Source organism: Pelodiscus sinensis, chromosome 25 (assembly GCF_052426305.1).
Source record: "Pelodiscus sinensis isolate ZL-2025 chromosome 25, ASM5242630v1, whole genome shotgun sequence".
In the NCBI taxonomy this organism is placed as follows: domain Eukaryota; kingdom Metazoa; phylum Chordata; order Testudines; family Trionychidae; genus Pelodiscus; species Pelodiscus sinensis.
Genome location: NC_143076.1, coordinates 20,108,597 through 20,115,455, shown reverse-complemented (window position 1 = coordinate 20,115,455; position 6,859 = coordinate 20,108,597).

Sequence of the window (6,859 nt, the reverse complement as noted above, 5' to 3'; positions counted from 1 at the left end):
CACGGACGGCCTGGAAGCGCGCAGGAGCCCCACAGAGTCTTGACTGCGGCGCGGCTGTAGGCGCCGGATGCCGTGATCCGCAACCCCGTAGGGCACGGCCGCCTTCCCTTAACTCGGCTCCAGGGCCCCTCTCCGGCGCAGCTTGGCCTGGTCACTTGGCTTCACGCAGCAGGAGAGGCCTTTGCTGGCAGTGGCCCTTTAACACGAGGGGGGACGGGGCGGCTCGGTTCCACGGCCGTTGGCCAGGGCAGTTGGTCTGAGCCGGTGCAGGGAGCCGCAGGGGGTCACGCCCAAAGGCCCCCGTGGCCCAGCAGCCCAGTGCGGGGGGCGGAGGCTGGATGCTGCATGAATACCTGGATGCCCCCGTCCCTCTGGGCTGCACCAGGACGTTCCAGAGGCTGGGGCAGGCGACGCGGGGTCTGATCAAGGCCACAAGAAGCGGCTGAATCCCAGTTTCAGGTGCCGGTCTCAACTCAGCCCTAAGCGTAGCGTCACTGCCGCCACCATTTCGTTTCCTGACTCGCTTGAGACTCGTGCTCCGTACACATGTTCTCCTCGCCCTGGTGTGAGTCAGGAGCGACCTCCCTGTCGTCAGGGAAACCGCTTGACCAAGGGACCGTCTTGCACTGCATCCACACGCACGGAGCCCTGCAGCTGAGAGAGGCCAGCCTGGCGCGGTACCGGCCCAGGCCTCTGTCCCAGGTCAGGCCGGTGGGAGCAGAAGCTGGCCCTTTGCAGACGCAGGCACTGAACGAGCTGCAGCCCGGCCCGAGGCAGATGCTCACTTGGGCAAAGCGCCTGTGCATGCACTGAAGTCAGGGCTAATTAACACAGCAGGAGGGGGCCCAGCATGCAGGGGTCTGTGTCCGTGGGACGGTCTCCTTCCACCGATATTTCCCACGTAACGGCGACTGGCCTGGGAACGGCCTGCCATGGAGCGGTGGCGTTCCATGGGACCGAGTGCTGGGCGTGCGGGGATTACTGCAACCTCCAGCAAAACCATCGGTGTCCATTGCAGTAGATACACTGCAGTCAGAGCAGGGCCCAGCCAGGCCCCTGCCTGTCTCTCATGGCAGCTACTCGCGAAGGACTCTGAGGAAGATGCAAGACGCCCCATAATGGAATAACTAGTCAGAGAAGATTTCCCCTCCCGCTCACTGCGTGTCTGTGCGGCTCCCACCCCATGGCTCCAGGCCCTGGGCTGAGGAAATCGAGATGCTTCGCAATACGAAGGGGAACAAGGACAGCCCAGGAAACTGCAGACCAGGCAGCTTAACTCTGTGCCAGGACAGATAATGGAGCAAATTACTAAGGAATCCATCTGCAAACACCTGGAAGATAATAAGGGGATAGGAGACAGCCAGCATGGATTTGTAAAGAACAAATCATCAAACCAGCCTGATCGCTTTGCTAGAATAACGAGTCTGGTGGACAAGGGAGGAGCGGTGGGGTTGGATACCTGGACTTTAGTGAAGCATTTGCTACAGTTTCACATGATCTTCTTATCAATAAACTAGGGAAATACAAGCCAGATGGGGCTACTGTAAGGTGGGTGCATAACTGGCTGGATAACCGTTCTCAGAGAGTCGTTATTAACGGTTCACAGTCATGCTGGAAGGGCAGAACAAGTGGGGGTTCTGCAGGGGTTAGTTTTGGGACCAGTTCTGTTCAAGATCTTCATTAATGATTTAGATGATAGCACAGAGAGGACGCTTATTAAGTTTGCAGATGATACCAAGCTGGGTGGGGTGGCAAGTGCTTTGGAGAACAGGGTCAAAATTCAAAATGATCTGCACAAACTGAAGAAATGGTCTGAGGTAAATAGGAGGAAGTTCAATAAGAAAAAATGCAAAGTACTGCACTTAGGAATCTGTTTCTCACACGCAGAATGGGAAGTGACTGTCTAGGAAGGAGTACTACAGAAAGGGATCTAGGGGTCAGAGTGGACCACAAGCTAAATATGAGTCAACAGTGTGACAAAAAAAGCAAACATGATTCTGGGATGCATTAACAGGTGTGTTGTGAGCAAGACACAAGAAGCCATTCTTCCGCTCTACTCTGCACTGGTTAGGCCTCAGCTGAAGTATTGTGTCCAGTTCTGGGAACCGCATTTCAGGAAAGATGTAGAGAAAATGGAGAAGGTCCAGAGAAGAGCAACACAAATGATTAAAGGACTAGAAAACATGACCTATTACTGAGGAAGACTGAAAGATCTGGGTTTGTTTAGTTTGGAAAGGAGAAGACTGAGAGGGGACATGATAGCAGCTTTCAAGTACCTAAAAGGGTGTTACAAGGAGGAGAGAGAAAAGTTTTTCTCCTTAATGTCTGATGATATCCTCTGAGGATAGGACAAGGAGCAATGGGCTTAAATTACAAGGGAGGTTTAGGTTGGACATTAGGAAAAACTTCCTACCTGTCAGGGTGGTGAAACACTGGAATAAATTGCCTAGGGAGGTTGTGGAATCTCCATCCCTGGAGATATTCAAGAGCAGGTTGGACAGACACCCGTCAGGGATGATCTAGATGGTGCTTGGTCCTGCCGTGAGGGCAGGAGTCTGGACTTGATGCCTCCCTTCCAGTTCTAGTGTTCTGTGAGTCTATGAAATACACAGCACCTGTATCTGTGGAAGTTCTATTTCTCCATTTGCAACCGCAGCCCTTACTGGGACCCTGCCGATCTGTTTGCCTCAATGTCTCGGTCCTGGGAGTTCCACAGCTGACAGCACAGAACTGTCTCTGCCCCTCGCAATGGAAGCCAGGAACAACCAGACGACGACTGTTTCACAATCTCTTCTGTCCCAGAATGTTTCCTCCCTGAGCACCCTTCCCTGTTTGTGCACGGAGGGGTCTGGCAGGCACTGATCCTTGGAGGACAGTGGAAGCGCCTCTCCTGCAGTCACAAAGCCCAGGGCGAGGCATGTCACAGCTGGGGACAAAGGGTCCTGGGGGAGGGGCTCTGGCTGTGGAATGAACTTCCAAAGGAGAGGGAACCGATCCAGAGGCTGAACCCTGATGGGCAACTCTACCGAACCAGAGCCCGATCCCTGATGGGCAACGCTACCAGGCCTCCGGCGGCAGGAAAGATTTTCCAGCATTGCAAGAAGCCATTCACAGCTCTGAGGCCCCGTGAACACAGCCCCGTCCTAGCGTCCCAAGCAGTTTGTGCTCCAACCGTGGAAAGGCACCATGGACTCCCAGCTTGACACTCGCTATGGCTCAGCCATGATGGGGAACAGCAGCAGGAACCCCAAGACAGAGCGATATTTTTGCTTTTCAGGGGAGAGCGCGTATGGACGTTGCAATTCATTATTCAACCAATACTTGTTCCTTTTTCACCTGCTTTGTGGAGCTGGGTGAATGCTGAGCAAACATCCCCCACCCCTCACGTACTTCACAGACATCTCTGCTATACGCTACCAAATTTTATGTACCCATCCTGGCTGGTGGAGGATCGTGGATGTTGGAGGGTGCCTTCTCTTTCTCATTCTCTTGCTGATCAAGGAACAGCCGGGCTTTGAGGGGGACATGCCGTACAACACCGAAGACGCCCGCCCCAAACATTGCTGCAAAGGAGAGCAAGGCACCAGGGACCGTGTGGAACTTGGAATGGGGGCGAGCACTGTGGGGGGCGGTTTGTGAGCTGTGAAACTACGGCTGTGCTCAGGGCCTCGGGCAAGCGAGCCTCCTACGTACATACAATTGTGCCACTTCACATAGCTGAGGTAAAGTCCATCAGAAAACCAGAGAGGAAAGCAAAGGCAATAAAGAGCAGATAAAGGCTCTATTGAGCTAGTGCAAACACCGTTTTTCTACTGTACCTGTCATGCTCAAGGGCTAGTTGAAGGCTTCTCGCTGCACGGAGCGGATGCCGAGGAGTGGGGGGCGGGTGTGTGTGTGGGGGGGGGGAAGGCTGTGCCAGCCAACTAAGCAGCCGGGGCGTGCTCTGTGGTGGTTCACACGCAGCTGGCACTGACTTCTTCGGGAGCTCCCATCCCCGCTCCGACCTCTGCCGTGTACACAGCCACCTACTCACCAAGCCCCAGTTCAGACACAGCTTAAAATAATAGTCTCAGAGGGGTGGCCATGGTAGTCTGCAACTTTAGAAACAAGGAGTGGTCCTGGGGCACAGGGGGTCTTGCCCATGGAAGCGCATGACCCTGCATACGGTTGTTAGTCTCTAAGGTGCCACAGGACTGCGTGTCTAACAGTGCAATCCCGTCATCGCGTCTGCTGGCAGGTTGCTGCAGGCAGACTCGCCGACTTGCAGCCGCTGGGACTCCACGACCGGGCGGTTGAGTCGATAGTTGCCCCGTCAGCAGGCAGGGTCCTGGGCTAGATGGACGTTGCTCTGACCTGCCTGGTAGGAGAAGCTGATGGTGATTTGTACTACAACTGGGTGTTATTAAAACAGTTTGTACATAGCCAGGTGCCCTGTGAGAGCAGCTGTTACAGGAGTCAGGCCTCCTGGGCCAGCAGGGCTGGCATTAGGCTCACTGGGTCCCAGGGCAGAAAGCAAACATGCCCCCTGTGAAGGGCTGAAGACTGGAACCCCACCCCCACGCATTGGGGCTGCAGCCAAAGCAGCGTAGCTTCGTAGGGCCCCCTATGGCACCAAGCCCTGGCCCCTGCCCCACTGTCCTGGCGTTTACAAGCAGAGAACCAGCGTTGGGGCCGAGTTTTTACAGCCTGGGGATGGGCTCCCAAGGAAAGAGGTTGAGAGCCCCTGCTGCAAGATGCCTCTGTATCCTGCGGCGGGGCAGGGCCCCTACCGCTGCAGGGCGGGCTGGGTTCCAGTCACATCTCCCCACAACACATACACTAGATGGGAGCTTCTCCTGTGTGATGAAGAAATGAAGTCCCCAGCAACGCCATTCAGACATGCCAGCCTCAGCGGTGCCTTCCAGCCCTACGCCCTGGGCCTGGCTTGTTTCTGCAATTCAGACAGGCTCTGCCCCCCGTGGCAGGCAGGCGGGCAGCTCCCTCTGGAAGTTAGAATTGAGAGGGGAAACCCTGACCAAGGACTCGCCCACAGGACACAGTGTGATGCCAGAGGTAACAGCTCTTACCCCGGGCGGCGGCAGCTGTTGCCAGCCAGACTCAGTGACAACTCAGACTGTCACCAGTGCCATGACAGTCAGTTAACACGTCGATGAGTGGGGAGGTCAACTTCCAAAGCCAAGCAATAAATCTGCCACATTGTCCCGAATGACAGGCTGTGTTTACAGTCCGATTCCCCGTGGACTGGAACGCTGACGACAACCCCTCCTCCCCTACCCACCCGGTTACTCCTGAAAGTGCTGGTGAGGCAGGAGCCGCGGGCAAGGTTTGCAAGAGAAGGAAGTGACCAGACAGAGTAACACTAGAGGGCACTGCTAGCATCTTCCAGAGCCCTGAGCAGGAATCTCTGCAGGCAGCAGTGCAGTGGGCTCACCACCGCCTAGCAAGACCAAGGGCCCTGTCCTAGCTCAATGCTGACTCTGGGCAGGCCGCTAGGATCTCCATTCATTTATAGGTACAGTCTCCGTCAGCACTAAACAACTTACACATCCCCCACTGCTAGGGCCATCTCTGACAGCAGCAGCAAGAGTATCTCCATTTATAGCTACCAGGCCCTGCTCTTCCCAGCCAGCTCATGCTCCCAGCTTATGTTAAAGGGCACCCTGCTCCTCCCCCTCAACAGACAGGGGAGGGGTGGGGGGATTCACCATTTGCTCCAGAGAGCTATCGGATAAGGACAGGAAACAAGCGATGCTCTCTACAGCCTGCTCCCTCGGATCGCAAAGTTCCTCCGTTTTGTTCGTTTGTTTAGTAGAGCAAGCTCCAGCTCCAGCTTCCCATAACGCTCAGCATTGCAAGTATCCGCCTCTACAGACGGGGCGGGGGAATGTGCCACAACAGCGACGTGTCACTCATGAAAGCTTATGTTCGAATACCCTAATCAACGTGTTAGTCTGAAGTGCCACCGGACTCCTTGCTTGTTTTTTAAAAGAGCTTTCTCATTAATACATGGTCCAGAGGGGCTCTACTCTGATGTCACCCACTGGGGCACCTGCAGCCCCACATGCAAAGCCTGATGCCAATTTCTAGCCCAAAAATGAAGTGTCAGTGCCTGTTATGAACCTTTGGTTACTCCCAGTGGGACAGAGGTAAACCTGGCAGGCAAGGTATGGATGCAATAAGGGAATTTCCTTTCCATACCTTTCATCTGAAGATTTGAAAGCACTTGCTGACAAGTCTCACAACAGGCTTGTGTATTACTACAGCAGCTTCCAGGTGACTGCACCGGAACACAGAGCAGCTAAGTGATTTGACCAGGGTCACACGCGATTCCTTAGGAGGAGCGATATTATCTATGCAAAACTTCTTGTCTCAGCCAGTGGCACACAACGGTCTGCTCTCCTGAGGGCTGTCCCGCACTGGTTGAACTTTGATCATGGCATGTAGGAATTGGTGGTGCCCTGGGATATAGAGCTCAGTTAGGATCTGATGCTCTTCTGCCCTGAAACTCTCTGCCTAGTCTCGGGCTGCAGAATTTCCCTACATTAAGTCCTATTTGATTTAGAGCAAATCTTTTAAAATCAAGATTGGTGGTCGAAGATTGTCAGTGACGGCGACTTCTCCATGACCCTTGGCCAATTGCACACATGGGGCATTAGGCTCCCTGTAAAAAATTTGCACATTTCCAGTCTGAATTTGTTCAGCTTCAACTTTCCCTGGCAGAGTGGGCTCTGCCTTGCTCTGCTCCACTGAAGAGCAGAGGATCAGATTTTGGTTCCACAGCACTTCCAGAGCATGATGAAGTGGCCCCTTCTCTCTTGCACATCAGGCGTGTTTTCCAATCCTTTTGGCACCCCTGCGG